General features: G+C 36.8%; 1 protein-coding gene across 1 annotated transcript in view; it reads right to left on the reverse strand.

Annotated features, from left to right (window-relative positions):
• The window catches only part of SEMA6D (semaphorin 6D), a 406629-nt gene extending 389216 nt beyond the window's left edge, over positions 1–17413 (reverse strand). The window contains exon 1 of the mRNA XM_032983028.2: positions 17265–17413. The gene's annotated coding sequence lies outside the window, so the exon portion shown is untranslated. The remainder of the gene's footprint in view (positions 1–17264) is intronic.
• Between the last annotated feature and the right edge of the window lie 3190 nt (positions 17414–20603).

Below are 20603 nucleotides of genomic sequence, written 5' to 3' on the forward strand. Positions count from 1 at the left end.
GCAGATCTGAAAAAAAAAAACAACATTATATCCTTCTTCAGGGAAAAAGAAAGACATTTAGCTGACGTATATGTCAGAGAAATTTTGCTTCCTTTCTTTACTCCAATCTTATTTAGGGTGCTAAGAGTGCTAATAAAACCTGTGAGAAGTACCAGTTTGGGAAAATAGTTAAGTACATGCTTAACACAAAGCAACACTTTACGCAAAATATATGCTTTTCCAGTCAGCTCTGTTAGGGATTCAGTGGCCTGAATCTCAGATTGGGAAAATCAGATCTATTATGGTATTTGAAGCTGGATACATAAAACATGTACCGCTCCCCCACTGGCGTTCTCCCTACCCCACTGAATTCATTAACTTACCCAGCAGCTCCACCAGGTTGTAATCAATTCAGGAAAACATCCTGTAATGAAGAACACAGAACGTATTGATACCATTCACACATCCTGCCACTCTCCAAGTTTGACAGCAACTTCAGACCCTGATTGTCTGGCAGAGTTTTCAGTATGACCCACTTTGTTCTGTGTTATTCTGTGGGTATCTACAGCTGCTCCAAGATTCCTTTTTTTTTACACCTGTCTCTTTCACTTGCTCTTCCAGACTCATCCAAATGAAAACCTCAGATCTGAGCCTAAAATTTTGCAACATTTAAATATTAGTAGAATTAAGATGGGACTCACTTTATAAAAATCAAGATACAGTTCTTGGTTTTGTTTTGTTTTTATGAGATCCATTGAGTTGTATCAGCTTTGTAATAAAACCTGCTATATTTGCCTTCACTGCTACCCAGAGCCAGATGGAGGGACAAGAATTGGGAAGCATTCTGGTGAATCTTTCTCAGAACCCCAGTGAGATCTGGATTTGCTTCTTACTTGTTCCTTACTCCTATGGAGTCCTTTGATTCTAAACGTAGGGATTAGCTTCTCTTTAGTGATTTCTACTTTCTTTTCATGTTAAGTTTTGTCTAAGGGTTGTTCTAAATTTCATGGAATGGAGTGATGGGCCTGGGAAGAAGGGAATGGCATATATTCCTGGCACTGGAGAGAAACTTCTGGATAATTATCATAGAGATGCAGGATGCTATTGGCACAATACATACGTAAAGGACTTAGGGCAGAGTATCCAGGAAAAGCTCCTGTGCTCTTACACTGACAATTACTGGTGCAATGGCACCAGTTCTGCCTGCAAGGGAAAACTGCACACAATTCTGTGTGGGTTCCTTGTCTCCATATCTGTCAAGGCACATCAAAATCTGCACCACTGTAACCTATACTCATCCATATCCCAAGAAAACAAGAGATCAGTTAAATCAGGACAGGAAAGCTCAGAAACTTGCCAGTGCAAAAGTTAGTCTCCACACTGCATCTTACCTATCCTAATCCATCTCAGCTGAAAGGTTTGCCATCTGGTGTCTTCACTCACATAGAGAAAATGTATTTCTTCAGTCCAAAGCCAGTAACGTTAACCACAGTTCCAGTCTTCTTCTCACAGTTCTAACACACACATGCAAACACACACACAGAAACAGGGTGACTTTTTTGTTTGTTTGTTTGTTTGTTTGTTTGTTTGTTTGTTTAGTTATTTTTCACATCCCTGAAGACAAAGTAATGTCTTAACATGCCTTTCTTTGTTAATGTGTTGACAGAGTCAGTAGGTACCAGGACACAGTTAGTCCACAGATAGTGCCTGATGATAATGCACAAGCCCCCAGTGCTAGTAGTAAGTATGGCAGAGGGAGGAACAGCTAAGCTGGAAAAACAGCAAAGGAAGCAAAGTATGTGTGAGTGAGTGAGAGCAAGAGAAAAATCCAGTCAGGCCAGAATTCTGCTTGCCAAAAACAAGCTAAGAGATCTATTTCCAAAAGAAATGAGTCAAACCAGGGAAACAAAAATAATAATGCTGTGTGCAACTTAAAGCAGCAGCTGCTATCTGACAGAAAACATGAGATGAGTTAGAAGACACAGAAGATTAGTCTTTTTTCAGTTTTCAAATTATTATGTTTGTCAAGCTTTTGGCTCAAAAATGTTTGACCTAATCACATTTGCTTTAACAACTTAAATGAGAGGCCCGGCAGCTGTAGCTGGCAAAAGAATCTCCAAATCTGCAGACACCATTCCAATATTTGGGCTCTTGTCTGAACAATCTAGGGATAACACAAACTCTATACCCTAAAAGTGCCTATACTGTGCATAATCACTTACAGACTGATGCTGCAGCCACCCTGTAAAGAAGCCTGCTTCTAAATTCAGCTCTTACTTGGCTTAGTCTCTGGAAATGGAAACCTATTACTCTGATGAATGTGAATTTATTTAATATTCTTGCAAACAATCAACTGAAGCCTCTTTGTCTACACCCGGATACAAAGGCAAACGATGGGTGCTGAAGAAAAGTGAGTGCTGACAAGTTAGAAGACAGCATAGAAAGTCTCGCAATAAGGTGAAGCCAATCTGGCTGAGACTCCAGTGAATAGAGAAAAGATGTTTTGAAGAAGGTTAAAATAGCATACAGAACATTTCTTATTACTACACAAATATAAATAGCAAGTAAAAAGAGAAAAAAAACATTAATATGGTTACACAAAATGAACTAGCCAGATGATCTAAACTAATTTTTTTGTACCCCTGTAACCTGCTGGGTTCTATTTAGTGAGAATTTCCTGTCTGTCTCATTTTTATTGGCACATCAATTTTCTTGCAGTGTCTGATTCTTTTTCAACATCTGCTGCTCAGTTTGACAGTATTAATTTTGGATTTTTCCCCAGATTAGATTAGTTGAAGATTGTAGCAAATGATGGCAAAAGATCTAAGTTTTCTCTCTCTCTTTTCTCCTCTCCTTAATGAAAAAAATGTTTTCTTGAGATTCATAATCATTGCTATTACTGTATTTGATAGTAAACCCCATAAATTAGTCAGAGAATTATTATACATACTAATAGAGATAGGTTTTCTTCTCCCTCCAAATTTTTCTCCACCTGTCCATATACACACTTTATTATTCATGGCTACTGTATCCATGAGTTGTAAGCACAATTCTCTAAGTGTTCATGTTGAAAATGTTCATTTTTTCATGTGTGTAAGTGCTGAAGCATTATTCTATAAACACAACTGAAGCAGGTGGGTTTGGGTGGGGCATAAACCTAACACTTGGCATACATGTGATGGCAGATTGCATATTTTGCATATACAGAGTCAGAGAACACCAAAATACGAACATATACACCAGTGCATTGTATTTTTTTGTTATAGTTAGTAGTCACAAGTGGGTGCTCTATTCCATTTACCATGTCTTAAACATAGTCCTTATCCCAAGGAGCACACAATCTGTGTTTAGGGAAAGAGCTGAGGTGCTCTCAAGCAAAGTGAAGGGAGATGCTCAGGAAGAAATATTTGTCAGTATGATCAGTGGCAGCATCATACACTAACAACATGATTTATTTTTCTACAGATTGTGGCAATTTAGGTATTTGAGCAGAACAATGAAGCAGCTCTGTGCAATCCCTTTGACCATGTTGCCCATGTATAAAAAGAAATGAGAAAAACACATTGGATGCTCATTTGAAAAGCCCAAGGAGTGAACCACCACAAGCCAGCCTTTAGAAGGAAGAAAGAGATGCAGAAAGTGAATGCAAACTGTGTGTTAGGTATGTTGGGAGAAGGAAACCAGTCAAGTAGTGCTAAATAAAATAGAATACCTTAATTTAATTGGTGTGAATGAAATATAAGGGAACCCTGTGCCGCCCAAATTAAACTCCATTGCCTGAATTTGTCCTGTAAGGATACGGTTAAAGCAACAAGCTAGGAAAATAATCTTGGCAGAAATGTTCCAGATGGATATGGAAAGTGCAAAATGCATTCACAATGCCAGTAAAAAGGATGTTGCAGTAGTCAAGATGTGAAATGAACAGTCTCTGGATAAGTATTTTAGTTGTGTGGGCAGGACTGGAGAGGCTATATCTAAGATAAAAAAAAAAATAAAAATAAAACCCCAATATTGCAGGATTTATGTGGCTGTGAGGACCCACAAAGCATTACAAGACAAGTATGATACTCCAGTTACTGGCCTAAGTAACAAGCAGGATTTCAGTGTTGTCCATAGTGATTGAAAAAGGATATGACAGGGAGGTAGCTTGAAGAGAAAGATTAAAAGCTCTGTTTTAGTTCAGTTCAGGCTGATGACCAGACAACCACAAGGCAATGCTAGGAAGACAGACCAATTTTATTTTAAGCAGAATGAGACAGGTCTGGAATACAGAGATAAAGTTGAGAGTTTTCTACAGAGAGGTAGCAAATTTAGATTAGATTAAGAAGGGTTAAATAGTTTATGCACAAATAGGTTCTAAATATCTGCAAGTGATAAGACAGAGAGGCCCTTTACATGTAAGTGTACCATGTATAAATGTAGATGCAATGAATGTACTTCCCCTCCCCTCAAATCCAGGACCTATATAATTGCACATGCATTTTACTTCATTAATGAGATGCCCTTATTCAAAGCACTGATGCTGCTGCCACTTTTTTTGAAGAGGAACAAAATATAGCTGCAGCTTGGTGTAGGTATCTGGTATCTGGATGTGAGGATCTTAAATAAAATAAATCAAGCTGATCTGAAAAATAATCTCCTCATGGACCAGGAAATCCTGATTACCATAGAGGCTGATCTTTGTTCTCACTTGTGATCAAACAAATAATCAATATCCATCAAACTGTTCTTCCTATAGGTTCTGAAAAAGAATCATTTTCATTTTTAAATACACAGTATGTGTTCAGATGCTCTTAGTCAAAGAGATCTGAGAACTATCGGCTGGTTTGTGGGTAATTTATTGCCTGCATTTGTATATTAGCAAGATCTGTCATTTAGCTTTGTAGAAACCCATATGCTTTCATGGGGCACTTGAATTTTATAGTCATTCCATTTAAAAATCAGCTGTCGTCACTATTTCAGTTCTAGATCTTTTGATCTTTATGCTTTTATGTACTGGACTGTTCAAAGTTAGCAGGGAGCTGCCAAGTGTACAAATGATATTTTAGCTTGATTAGCTCTGGCTTACCCTCCTTAGCATGAACTACACATAAGTGCATGCAAATATTATTGATTCAGAGTGACTGATCTATAATATTGCTCCGGAGGTGAATTATCACAAAGAGCCAGGAGAGCTACGTGCTCTGTCCAGGCTGCACCATTAACAGCAAGATTTTGGAAGGCTGATTTTTAAACTACAGTCTCCCTGGATTTGGGGGGATTAACTTCCTCCTCCAACTAGGCAGACAGGCTCACTTCATAGCATTAAAGTTTCCCATTTATTTATATAACTTTCTATGAAACATGCATTTTCTCTTCATAGTTGGCACTTTACACATCTGTACATACTACTGATAATGTTTAGTCCATCTTTATTATGCCACAGTTATAGTAGATATCTTTGCATTTTGATAGCACTGAATGAGCAAAGGATTTGTCTGACTATATCTTCTTAGAGGTGTGACACCTGCTTCTGTTCAACAGCCACTTTCTCAGCCATAACTCACTTGAAAACATGCATTTTTATCTCATCAAGTACTCTAGGAATTAGCTGGGTGATGTTTGGTTGGTTGTTTTTTTGTTTTTTGTTTTTTGTTTGTTTTTTTGTGAGTGAGTTTTAAGTTTGAGTCAGAGCAATCCCTAGACATAAGTTCTTTGCAATCCTTAAACACTGCTGCAGTTCAGTCACCCCTGCTGACCTACCCTGGAATAGGCAAAACAGCCAGCTATAGTTGAAGTCACTTTAAATACATTTCAAAGCAGAATTTTAACACAGGTGGGAATGGTAGTGTCTCCTATTATTAAATGTACTGATGTTTCCCATTTTAACACCCCATTTTCAAATACCATTTAACTCTGCCAAACTTTAATTATTTGGTCTGAAATTCTACTTGCCAGGTGATCTGCATCATAGAAAAGCCCGTAGGAGAATTATTAATTTTATCTCCAGAGCGGGGTCTGGACACATTGTCAGCCATGAGGACAGAACAAAGCACTGAACTGCACTAAGAGTGGCTGGAGTCCAGTGGTAAAAATATTACAGTAAATCAAAATGCATATGCCTGAGGAGTAAATATACAGAATTAAAGCTGGACAGCAAAACAGGCTCTGGAAAGCCTGAACACAGGAGTTGCTGTCTCTGCAATCTGTTCTTAGCAATTTTATTTTTATATGTAATTAACCATAGGAAATAGTCATCTATGCTTTCTTTGTTAATAGTTTTAGCGTAATTTAAAAAATTCTACTTTTCTGGCTGAAGAAAATGCTACTGCAGGAGATGTATAACCCAGCAATGTGTCACAAGATGAACATGAAGGCCTTGCAACACCACCATTTCATGAGAAACCATGCCATCTGGAGCATTAAATATGGTCATGGAACAAGTTCTTTCTTTCAGGTGCCTCAAACACAAAGGATCACACTTCCCTGAATCTGGTCATAGCTAAATCCACATTTCTCAGTAAACTGAATGGCCTTTGCCTGAGGCTGTATCTGTGCCGTCATGTAAGGAACAGATTGGCTCTGGCTTGCAACTGTCGGATTACTCCCCGGAGTTGACAAGTGCTTCGTTTTAGCCACATGCACTTTGTTCAGTCTTTCAAAAGCCCTTTAAACTTCCACTGATTAGAGGTGGCTGAACTGCAAACAGAGATTTGCTCTGGTTTTGATCAGCAAATAGTAGCTTATGTACTTCTTTGACTTAAAGGTACATGTAAAAATCTAGTCTGGAAAATTCACAGGACGCATTTCTAACAGGAGGCATTAATTATATACTGCTTTATTTTGGGACACAATGTGATGAGTAATTTTTCGTAAGGTTCTGGTTCTTTATATTTGGGATCTGGCTTGAACCTTCCTTTGAAAAGTAAAAATGTAACAACGACTCTGGATGCTTTAGCATTGTTCTCCAAGCTATTCTTCTATTTTAATACCATTAATCTGTCAATATTTTTAAGTTATTACCATTAAATGCATGTGGAGGTACATAAATGGCAACACAATGGGAACTATTTTCTGTTTAAAGGTTAGTTTCAGTTTGAGAAGACTGTTCTAGATAATAACCTGTTGAGCTGTGGATCATTTTAAGGAATGTTTCATATTCTGACATGTCTATGAAAAGGGACAAGAAGCTAGCTACCAGGGTTTGCTCTTGTGGTGGGTGATGGAGGAGAGAGCATACCATAAGTGAATGAATACATTTCTTACGGTTCTCTATCCTGCTTCAATCCAGGATCTGAATTAGAAGCATGGGCACAGTTCATCAATTGATTCTGTTTCCTGAGATGGCAGAGGTTTCAAAGATTTCCCTACACTGTGTGGACAGCAGTCAGAACTGGTAATTCCTCTGGAACTGGAGTGCCCTTTGAGTGTGGTCATTGTTGTATTTATTTATTCACTGGAGCGTGTCTTTTGAAAAATCTTTCTTTAAACATCACAGTGTATATGGAAAGTTGCAATGCAAAAGACTAAATGTCTTTTGGGAAAATGACAGGATGCCAAAATGCTTGTAGTAACAAGGTAAGGACCTATTGGGAAGTAGGCAGATGAGGAAACATCCCAGTCAAGAAACTCAGGGTTGAAACCCCCTTAGGAATAGGCATTTCTGCCATTTGATTCAGACAATGTCTTGCATTTATTGTGTCTGAAGGGAGCTGGACTGTCACAGTATGAAATACTTCGCCATAATAATGTAGTTGCATACCAATTGTGTTTTCTTTACAAAACATTTGTAAAGTAGAACCAGAAAGGTCATTTAATTTGCATCTGTGAAAGGCTCTAAAAAAAATATCTGGAGTAAAATTCCCTCAGTCTCAGTAGAATTATACCTATTTACACCTGGCTGGAATTTCGTCCCTGACATCTTGTTCATGTCTTACTTTTTGAAGCAAGCAAGTGTGAACACTCATTCTCAGCAGGGATTAGTCAGCTGTGTCAAAAGCAGGAACAGAATTACTTCATTTTTTGTTATTAGACACAAGCCAAAAGAGTTAGGGATTTTTTAAAAAGTTTACTTTTTTGAGAGGAGTTCAGTGTTCTCATTTTCTGATTTGTCTGCAGACAGCAAAAAATGCAACATGAAAGAAGAATAAATGCTTCGCATAGTCTTTTCTGAATGACTGAAATCATGAAGTCTCTGAAATCCTTTGTTTTTGTGAGATTTTTATCATCAGGAAGTCTAGGTGGATCAGATAAGCTTCCTGACTTTGGGATACTTAGCCAGACTGATAAAATGGGTTTGCAGGTAGCCCCCTTTCTGATGACAAGCATTTTAGTATTTCTCTGCCTGCTCATGCATTGATTTTTGCACTTCTTGAGTATATAAAATGTGAGCTTTCAGTACAGGCTTGTGCTAAATTGCCACAGTTTCATAAGAGAATAACAAAAGTGAAAGACTTGGCAGTAAGCCTCACAGAAAACTGTTCCCACAGCTCAAGCAATATCATGAGTTGTGAGGACTATTTTAAAGTCATTAATGCAGAATTCATTGTGCTGTCTAATATACTGTGGTCTGCACGTGATGGAGATGTCTGCCTCAAAGGTTGTACAGTGTAATATAAAGATACACTATTGAATTTTTTCAAGACAATTGCTGAGGGAGTTATGAATATTTGCAGTGTTCTTGTCTTCTTCAAGTTTCATTGTTTTTTTTTTTTTAAATATACTTTTACTAAGTATATGTTCATTTTATAACAATAACTATCTGTAAAACATAGGACTGAGTATGCTTTGCACAAATCTTTCCCAAAAGCAGTTAGAATAATCGTGCAATGATACCACATCTAGGAGAAAAACCTGGAAATTGCCCACTGACAGGGGGGTCCTATAGGCTAGCAGCCTCCACAAAAGAACAGGCCCACAACGATCTAAACAATTCTTGGTCTCTTTCTGATATTTCCCTTTTCCTGAATTAGTAAAGCTAGATATTTTCTGGAGAAGCTGCATATTCTAAACAGTAGATGGGATGACTGTGTTTTTGCTTAAACAGAGAGAAAAATTTATAATTAATCAACCATCTCTATTCTTTCCATGATCTCAAAAAACTTCCAGCACCTACGCAAACAGAATGTGAGGCCACATTATCATCTCTCATAGAAAACCTGACCTGGGAAGCAAATCTCTGCGATATTTTCACTACTCATCTCTCATCAGCTCTATTTCCCATATTAGCACATCTCCAGGAAATGGTGGAAGACTACCACATCTCCATAGACAGAAGATCAGCTCCATGTCATGGCTTCTGTCTACCATAAGTGCACAAAATTAGGTGGGGAAAATGATAGATACTTTGACATCCTCAAGTGTCTCCTGAGGGATTTTTCAACCTCAGGCTGCCATAGTGTTCATATTGCTAGTTCAGCTTGTTCAGCATTCAGGCAATACTGAAACGGTAGGATACATTTTGCTCAAAACTTTAAAGCATGGCCCAATATTAGTTGTGCTATTTTTGGCAAACAAACATGTAGATACATTTTCTTTGACTGCTACTTTCTCAAAATCACCATAATTTTCAGCGGTTGCAAAGTAATTAATCCTGCTAGCAACCCCCAACCCTCATTCTCACAGATAATTAGTGGATAGGGGGGCAGCTAGTCCTTACTATCATAGCTGGAGAAATCCATTGTTCTCAATCTGCAGTTTACATGGCCAAATGTTTCATGCTAAATTTATCACTGTTGATTACTTGCATGAATGCTCTGCATGGCCTTTTGGGGATTTTTCTGGATTCTTGCTGGTGTGTTACTTGACAGCCTTACCACAGTAAAACAAAGCTATGATTATACAACTAATAAACAACTTCTCTTAAAAGAGGAAAAAGAAAACAGGGAGATGAGACACAGAAAGATGCAGAAAATACTGCAAGTCTTTCTAGACTCCAGGTCAGACAATGCTAGAGGGAAAACCAACTTCTTTGACTTATTGTAATTGCTACCCAGAGCAAGTGGCTCTATTCTCATATTCATACTTTCCCATTCATTTTTCACTGATGGATAAGATTCTTTGTTATTCTGATATCCAGTACTAATCCTTCCACTACCTTCAAAATGGAGAGTACATAAGAGGTGAAAAGCAGTTTGAAAGGTATCTACCAAATCGTGGTGTCCAAGACTTAGATACTGAATTTCAGTGGAAATAAGTGCCTGAATCTCTAAGCCTACCTTAATTCTCCTAGTATATTTTTCTTTTTTATGTTTAGTGTTTTTCTGCATGTGCTGTGCATCTTAACAACTTGTAGGCATTAAGAGAGAGAAATAAGGCAAATCAGTGCTCTGACAACAGAATTCCAAGTCATAACTGCTGTTAACGTTCAGCTACTAAGGAGTTTAACAAAAAAGAGAACTTTAAAACATTCTCTAGCTACCATCACCCATCCTGTTGTTCTGACAACATGTCACAGGAGAAAAGCCATATACTACCTGGAATGAACTAGATCTTGTTGCATTAGTTTTCAAACCAGGGAAAAAAACCCTTTAAGGACACTTCCAGTTCTGTCAACTGATATTGTAGGGTGAGAGTCAGTTTAATGTTTTGATAGATTTCTCACATCTGAAAAATATATGACACTAACTCTGGGATTAATTCATCAACAAGACAGAGGTAATTGCATACATGTAGCATTATACTAGTTGTATTACCCTGAATCTTTTAAGACTGCACATACTCAACAATGAAGCAATTCAAAATGGAAAATCCAATTAGCTCATGCATATGCTTCTTGAATACCACTGCCCCAGCTCTGTATGTAGGTGAACTCAACAATACATTGATAGTTTACAAAAGAACTGTTATCTACAACTTTATAGTCTTGCATTAAGATTTTCCAAAACCAAAAATTTCCTTCAATTTACAGGTGCTGAAAACATTAGATGTTACATGGGTTAATAAAATACTTTTTATATAAAACTTAAGCAAACCCATTTCATTTGGAAATAAGCTTTAACAGTGAGAAAACTTTAGAAAGGCTAGAACAAGAATGAATTACCAGTTTTTGAAGCAAATAGAACAACTAGAAAAAAATCATAGAAAAAAACCTGCATAATGAAAATGAAATACATCTGTTTAATCTATATACATTGACACTTTATATGTTTGAGTTCAAATTTTGTGAGGCATACAGATGTTCCTTAATTTGACAACACACTAGTATCTCTGTAAAGTATCTGACAGTGTGGGTGCATCTTAGAAGGCTTTTTTTCAGTCTGTAATGAGCAAACTGCAAAATTAAGAGTTGTATAAACCTAAGCTAGTCTGTAGGCTCACAGCATCTCAATGTAAAGACCTGTGTATTGAATTTCATGAGAAGCTTCGTGTTCAACCTTCATGACTGTCAGGGAGAGCAATCTAAGCCCTTTCAGCTTTTATTTTACTAGTCCAAAGAAGCTTTCAGCTTGTTTTCATAAGGCAGGCTTCCAAATCCTGTAGCCATTCTTTATTCAAGTTTTTGTTTTCCTGGGCAAGGTTAGCAGAGGACTGTATCCACAGTATTTAAGGTCCAATAACATCAGTACTTCCTCCAAAGAAACTCCCCCATTTCTTAGTAAGTCCCCACGCAGATTTACACTGCCTTAAAAAGAAATGGGAAATATTCCCTGAATTCCTTTACTACTTATGTGAAACATGTAGGTCTACAACTTCATACTAACAGGCAGAAAGATGCAAGACTGATCACTGGATTTTTACAGAACATAGGAAAATAAATGCAAGAATTGAATCATTTCTGTTTTGTTGACTGTAAAAGTCACTGTCAGTAAGCGTGTACTACCTATAGCTTTAACAATAACTTATACCACTCTCTCTTAAATTTAGGCAAGTAGAATATATTGTGTATGATTTTATCAGTGATACAGAAAAGATTATACTTCTGAAAAAGCCAAAAGTTTCCAGTATGGATTTTTTCATCAGGTTTTTTATTTGATTTTAAAACTTTTAAAGTGTTTTAAGTGTGTGAAGTTCAAATGCAGTATAATTGGGGCTATGAACTAATTTCAGAAAAGAGAACCTCACTCTTTATAAGATATAAACCCTTCTTTCTCTTCTTTATATAAGTTAAAATGAGAGATACAGATGTGTCTGATTTTCCCCTGCTTTGCAGTTTTTACATACATTTAGGATCCAGTGTGACAAAGTACACAGACTGACTCCGGAGTCTGCTCCCACAGTTCCTAATGTCTGTTTAAATTTAGGCCAAAGTTTTAGTGGCCTATATGTACTAAACAACCAGGCTCATCATTACAGCAATGCAATTTACAGTCCAGTCCTTCCATTCTTAATTTCACGAACGTTAACTTTGTTAGGATTATATAATGGTTGAACAATCTGGCCCCAAATGTCTTAAACAGTAAACAAAAATAAAAACAAAACAAAACAAACAAACAAAAAAATAAAGTAAAAGTAATTCTTAAATATGCAGCATCCCATGAACATTCCCCAAACATGACTGTCTCACTAGAGGAAGTTCTAATGTGTGTTTAGTTTAGAACTAGAAAAATAGCAGATGTTATGGAGAATATTTGCACATTCAAATATCAGCTGTATTTCAAGAAACCTCATATATCAGAAGACATTGAAAATAGTAGAAAATCTGCTATACTTTGTAGGAGGGAAGAGGAAATCTGGTAGCAACAGGCCTGGGAATAAAAGAACAACATCATGGAACATCAAGCAATCCTCACTCAGCTGATAAAGAACTCCTGACACTACACCAAAACACGTGTAGAGCTCAGCAAACAAGTGTTGCATAAATTAAGATAAATTCAGCCATCAGCTTTCTCATGGAAACTATTCTGAGTGCACTGCCATAGATCTCAGCAAGTATGGTTAGATGTAAAATAGACTAAGAGTTCTCTCATTAGCCATATAAAAGATAAACAGGCCTGGTTTTCTCCAGAACAGTCTTAACTTTCAACTCATGATTTCTGAAAGGAAAAAAAAAATTTTTTTGGCTGTTGTGTCATCTGGAGATATCAGAGCTAGCTGATGCACAGAGAGACTACAGAGAACATGTTCAGCAACTTCTCAGCAAATGAGGTCATTTTTCCATGCACGTACACAAACATAAATCCAACATATCCAGAAGAATCATATTGCATGCAGTGTGCACACATTATTTGGCTTGAAAATCTCAGAACCGTTGGATTCCCTGTAAAAAGTCAATTTATCTGGATATCATCCACTGAACTTTCTTGAATATATTTGTTTGATAGGTAGTGTGGTATTTACAGTCACCATGTCTCAGACAATTAGGAAAATTGACATTGCTACTTTCAAACATGCTTTTAATTTATTCTCAAAACAAGAGAAAATCAGCTAGGAGACAAAAGAGATGTCTAAATCAACAGCAGGATGGTGCCTGGCTGAGTTTGGCTGCACTAGTGCACTGTTTTCACAGGAACTAAAATGGGGAATGAAAGAGCACCACAGGACAGAGACACTTTCATTCAGATTCATTCTTACTGAAATGAAAGTGAAGTGCAATTAAAGCTTGGAGTTTCTCCAAGGAGCCCTAAATAACAATACATCTTCTTCCTTTTATTCAGATGTTTAAATAGCTTTCAAAGAAAACTTGATGAACATTTAAAATGTTATTTTGGGGTTTAAAGCCCAAGAGAAATGGCCATATTCCTCTTTAACTTAAATCCTAAAAAACGAAGGAAAATACATACTTACCATTTAAGCAAGATTTGGTTTATCCTAGATTAAAATTATCTAACTTTAGACACTAAATGGAGAAGGCTATGCTAAAAAATTGTTTGCACCTTATTCTTCCTCTGTAGTCAATGAAGAAGAGGCCTTGCAACCAGCCTGAGACCTGTCTACTTTTTGGAAGGGTGTGGCTCCCACCACCAAATACAGAAGGGCTACTCCCAACCCACAGTGAAATCTGTCATTAGAACTAAGCTAATCTACTTTTACATCTCTCCTGTTCATCTGAATGCTCCAGTACTTGTCTGGCCCCACACTGGGCTAGTTCAGGTCGCTAAACCTGTAGAAAATGAATCCTGCCCTCCAAAAAATTAACTCCTTCCTGTCATCTTTAGTGCCACGAACCAGCTCTCACCGCAGCAAGAACAACCATGTCAAACTCTGACCAAGTCTAACAGTATACCTAGGAACACAGTGGGAGGCACAAGAGAGGAACAAGGCAATAAACAGTCCTGTTCAGCATCTTAATTATGATATGAAACTGGCACCTTCTTAAGTGGTTTGAATCCAAGTCAGCTCAGACAATGTGGACACTATTGATATATGTATGTGTTGTCTCCATCTTTGTATGTATGTTTATATTTATCTCCTAGGTATCTATAAAGATATCTATCTATCTATCTAGATAGATAGATATCTTTATATGAACATGTTTCTAACCAGGCTTTCCAAATTTATGGTACATATAACAGAAATCCTTTCTTCCCATTCTTATGTCCTCCAAGCAGGCAGAGCTTCATCTTTCTCCTTAAAAGAAACCTTGCCAGTTCTTCTGCTTGTCAAAGAAAGTGAGCACAAGATCTCAACTGAAGCTTTAGTAACTTCCATAAGACATTTCCTAATAGATACACTGTGGGATCTAGCACACACAATTGGCTGGAGTAGCCCTCATGGCATATATATTGTTGACATTTACAAATTAAAGAGAATATTAATAATATGTTGCACTTATTGAGTTCATCCTTCAAGGATCTCAAAGCACTTAGAAAATATTAAATGATTAAGACTCCTGAGATCATTAAAGATGTAAACAAACATGCTTGTCAGCTAAGACAATGTCTGCTAATTAATTTATTTGTTGTGTTTGGAGAGAACTTTTATAACTGATTTATAAACCTCCAAAAATAAAGGTTTTTAATTGAAACACTGACGTCTACTTAATTTCAGTGCAACTAGCAATTAATTTTGTCATTTATTTGCACAAAAGTTTAAAAGCAATGATCATTGCCCCTTATGTATTATGCTATAGACAGAAATAGCAGAATTTAAACAACAAAAATAAATTAATGCCTTGAATGCCAATTAATTGTTCCTCAATTAGTTTATAATTAATGAATTTTGACGCATGCAGCAGATCTAAGTTCAGGTTAAACATCTCTCTGGAATTTACATATTTGATAGTTGTCTGAAAGATGATACATACTGTAAATTTTTATCTCTGGAATGGCAAATTTTCTTTTTGGAATCAACTTGAATAATATTACATAAAAATATTTCCCATTTTAACTTTGTAAGAACATAGTTATCTTCTGCCAAAGTAAAAATTTGAAATTAAAGAAAAACCAGAATTTTTTTTGGCTTTTCAGCTTGACCTCAGAAGTGAATCCACACAGTTAAAAATGTAATAATTCACACTATAATATTACCATATCCAAATAACAACAGGAATATAATTATTATTATATAAAGCAGAAAACCTCCCTGCTTTTTCTAGTGACAAATTCCAAACAGCTACATTTAGATGATTTTTCATTATTAAATGACAATGGAGCACACGAACCATAACTGGACATAACACATGTGCAAGGTGTTTTATAAACAGTGGCTCTCCGCACCAGAGAGTTTATAATCTAAGCAAAACAAACTACAGTATCTGCAGCTACATTTCAGTTACGTTGGACACCATTTTTTTCCATTACATTTCATAGGCCTTTGATTTTCATATTAAGGACTGTCATAAACTAGCACACAGACCTCACAATAAACGCACAGTTATGTACTAAGATTAAAAAGCTTAAAAGCTGAGTTCACAAAGTTTTAATAGTTACCTGAAGTTAGACTTGTTAAACCTTTTTTGGAAGGTTTCAGTGTATTTACACATATATTGAACAGTTGAACACCTGATGCAATTTTAGTTGCAGTTGGCCTCATTGGTTATAATCTCTTTGGTTCTCTTCATCCTTTGAATTACAAGTTCACTTGATTTTTTAAATTTATATAACATGAATAAAGATGTATAAAAGATTATACTATGGCATCAGTCCTCAGGTTCGTGTAAACTGTGATTACTATGCTACACCGTGTCATAATTAGGAGACAGCCTTTCTATAATCCTTATGCTCTGTGGCTCCATAAGACTGCAAAGGGCCATTACAGCGCTATACGCAATACAGAGTATTTTAGGGTTTCTTTGAATTACAGATGCCTAAAGTTTTTCCCAGAAACTTCCTTGTGCTGTCAAGCCTAAAGCTAGATTTAGTGACTTAGATTTGGAAACAACCCCAAATTATCACTCCATAGTTGGTTTGAGAGCACTCAGGGCCTCTTCTCACCTTTCTGCCACCAGAGAAAGGAAAAGGCTTAAGGAAATACAAAGGTGTCACAACTGAAATGGTCCTTAACTTTAAGGATCCCACAGCATAAGAGAAGTGAAAGCAGATTCTGTGCTTGTTTTCAAATGGTGCTGGGGTCTTGACTTCACAGAGCATCTCCTAACACTCAGAAGTGGGAAGGTAAACTTGGTACCCTATGGTCTGGATTTTTTAAGACCTCTGTCTAGAATAGACTTGTTCCTGGTTTACATTCCTGTAATGTCGAATCAGACCTGCTACTATATCAAGCCTCAGGTCATCCTATGTGATCATACAGGCACTGCATCAAAGCATAAAATGTAGAGAGATCAACCACATTAGACAACAAGTCCTCTCTTAATAGTCTCTTTATACTTCATGACGATCTGGAAGAGAAATGTAAAGTTACTTGAATGTTTTCAGGCTGCAGGTCTCTGGATAAAATTTCTTGAGTGGCATAGCTTGTATTTGCTTTCTCAATCTGTTTTGTGTTTACCTAATTTACTTTTATAACAAGTCTATGCTAATCTTCACGAAAAAATATTTCTTTCAAATGTGCAATTCACTCCCTTAAACGCTTTAAATAGATTTGTATTCTTACTGTCACTGGAAATTAAATTAAACAGTGTTGCAGTTGCAACAGGGAAGACTGTTTATGGTTTAAAGGAGGGAGAACACTTACATGGTTTTTCAATCCAATCCTATGTTTTGTTTAGCTTGTAGTCTTTGCTGTGGCCCATTTAGCTTTGAAAGAGCTCAGCTTCTGATCTCTGTACATTCTCAGTATACACCTTGATCCTGTATCAACTCATAAAAGGACCTTTTATCTTACTAACAGAATCTGGGATGAGAGCAGACAGGGCTATGTAAAGTACCAAAGGCAACTTCCATATGCTTACAGACTGCTAAATGTTGCTTAGCGACACATAGCTCTTCAGCATAAAGATATGCCCAAATCATTCAAACAGAACTCACCTTGTATGCTGCAAAAAGGAAGGGTAGGCAGCCCTTCAGGAGCACAGGGCTCTTCAAACTTTCTTTGCAGTTCTCTTTTCTTTCTTCTCTCCAAGACAGTGTCCATGCTCCAAGTTTACTTGAAAAGAGGTTCTCCATCTCCCGTTCATCTAAAATAATAATAATAATAAGACAAAAATCTACTTTGAACAGTTTTCCCATTGAGATTTGTTCATGAGAAAGCAGCATCATGCATATACCTCGAACTGCCTGCTCCAAAACCATTTCTGATCACCATAAGATTTAAAGCAAGTATTCCCATGCTAGAAAGAAGTCTAACATAGACACAGTTCATACACTATAGCTCTGGTCCACATTTTCATCAGACTGGTAAAAAGGCTTCAAATGAACTAACACAAGGTGCTTGAATTTTGGGCTATGTCTTCATATAGGAGTGCATGTTGCCTGTTACATTTAGAGAGAAAGTTAAATTTTTCTGATAGTCCTCATGTAAAGAAAGTAATGCCCATACATACACAGTACATGCTGCAGTTATGTTGTAGACAACCCACTTACAGGAAATATAGGGTACTTGCTTCAGGGCTTATAGTATGAGGGTTTTGTACTATTTTTGCTTGGATTTCTCATTAGCACTACCACCATTGTGCCCTACTGCTCCACATGTATTTTTGGAAACCCGCTCTCTATAGTGATGTGATAACATGGTAGGGTCTCAGCCAGATTTTAAGACACCCTACAGATTAAGAAATTTTAAAATAAGAAACGTATAAATCATTTTAGTCCTTTAAAATACAATATCCAGCTTGTCAGTTTTCCAGATCTGTTCTGAAAACCATATCTGTGTGTCAGTAAAAGATATTAGTGTAATGACATATTAACATGGCATTGGTGGGAGACACCCAATTACAATCTTTCATACAGCTTGCTTCATCTCTTGATGTGTATAGCTAATGAACAAGGACAGGGACTTTCAGAGAAAGAGGGGAGAAGATTATAATTTTCTGAATCTGGCCCTTAGCAATTGTGGTCATCTGTGAAATTACTTTTCCTGTAAGCAGAAAATTCTCCCTTTGGATATTTAACAGAAGAGTTATGGAAAATGGAAAATGCTTCCTTTGTGAATCAGGATAGCAGTATTTAAAATGAAATCATTAATAAAGGATCAATGATATGTAGAGGCCCAACTTCATTCCAGAAAGCATGAATACTTTATTGACTGTTAGATTTTTAAAAGAATCCTGGCTGCACTGTGCACATTATTCACAAAACCTTTTGCTCTGTAATTTGGATGATTGCTATACAGAAATTGGAGAACAAATCTGAATGGTTTAAGGGTGTAATATAATGCAGGCAGATACTTTCTCCTCCAGGCTACCTGCTCAGAGCTATTCAGGTTAGCTCTGGCTGAAAATTGTTACCCTGTTGTTAAGTGACCTGTGGAGGGAGTCACTGTCAATCCATCTCAGGTCTCAGCAGGTAAAATTCTGAAGCAGAACATAACTGTACTGGTGAGAACCCTCTCCAGTCTCCTGCTTATCCTACTGAAAGAAGGCTGAGATCAGCAAAGAGCTGGCACTGCCACTGAGACAGGTAATACAAGTTACTAATTTCTGATGTATTTCCTGATTCAGGGAGGGAAAAACAAAAATCATTCTGCAATATTTTTGTTATATTAAGCAGGTCAGTAAACTACTGAGCTATCTAGAAAACCTAACCTACTGTTACTTGTAAGTGCTTTCATGTTATGCAATTAGTACTTAATATGACACTTTTTCGTACACTAGTCGAAGACAGATTTGGTTTTACGTTTGCAACCCCATCATCTGAAGGTCAGCTCTGGACTCTTGCTAATGGGGTATTTTCTAACAGCAGAAAAAGCAGTGGCCTCTAAAAAGAAATCAACTGGTGTGGAGCCATGCATGAATTAACAGAACATATATTGACATTCACCCCATTCTAAAAGCAGGAATAAAAGTACAATGCACAGTACTCATGTCATTTGTTGGTCCAGTAAGTAATGCTCTATTCTTGCAATAATCACTTTCACCATTTTGAACTCCTGTTGGCTACAGTGGAAGCCAATTAAGTCTGGAACTAAAGACATATGCAGCATTTTGTTGGTATGTGGGCAGTAATTCAACAAAACAAGAGTTTTTTCTGTTGCCATGTGTGTCTATTTTCTCTCCTAAACAGACCATCCATCAAATGGTGTAAACAATTTTCTTGACAACAAAAAATTCATCAGACATCAATCAAAAAGAAACTCTAATGTGCCAACTACTATCTCAGTTGAACGTGCCTTTTTCTTTATTTTAGCTTATGTAGCTCTGGAACAAATATTCATATATTCAAATAACCTGACTGACAGAGTGACCTAAACAATTGCTGCTATAGGTCCAGGAAATTTAACCTGAACAAGAATAATTACACACAAGTGGGAGGAATGCTCCTCTGGCCATGCAGAATTGCTCTGTGGTCAGCCACCTCACCACAGCACAGCTATTCTATGTAAGCCATTTTTAAAGGTCTACAAATTAAACTTAAAGAAAGCTTACAGTGTAATTACTGAAGAGAAAGCGGACACAAAGGGAGGGAGGAAGGAATCTTTCTAAATGCTTGTAAACTCCTTAGGGGGGTAATCTTCAGAGAAGGTAGGCATCAGAAATCAAATTTGATGAGTAATTTTCTCAGTCCAGACAGCACTGAAATATCATCTGACACAGATATCTAGTTTAGCTCCCACTTATGTTTAATGGTTAGATAATCATGGATTATAAGTTTAGTTTTAATAACAACAACAGCAGACACTTTATTAGCAGATTTCACAGGCTACAAGGTTGACATTTGTCATTATAGTGATTTTCTGGTTTAAATATTGCATGAATTTGTTTTTGTTTGTTTTTTGTTCATGTTTTTTTTTTCCCTCCCCAATTAATGAAGTTAGACATATCTCAGTATTCTGTCTTCATTCTGATTCTCTAACACGATGAGAATACTACTACTAATACTACTTCTCTAATTACTTCTTATACTACTTCTCTAATACTTTTGGCTATTTGGGAGTTTTCTGGCCTAAGAAAATTTACTAACACATACACCTACTAACTTACAGGGCTTTTGAGAATCATCAGGAGTAGTATCTTCTTCAAGACGACTGAAGAATCACTCAGAATTATTCTGGTTTTTAGCCCTTCTGCAATCAAAGCAAATTCTCTAGCAAATGTCCTAATTGATAAATAGAGCGTGGGGTGAAAAAACCCACCTACCCACAAACTGCCCACAATGTTTAGTACACACATTACATCACTAGCTCTGAAAAAAGAGGAGAGATTACTCTAA

The sequence above is a fragment of the Tyto alba genome, unplaced genomic scaffold, assembly GCF_018691265.1.
Source record: "Tyto alba isolate M040663 unplaced genomic scaffold, T.alba_DEE_v4.0 Super-Scaffold_41, whole genome shotgun sequence".
NCBI classification, from domain to species: Eukaryota; Metazoa; Chordata; class Aves; order Strigiformes; family Tytonidae; genus Tyto; species Tyto alba.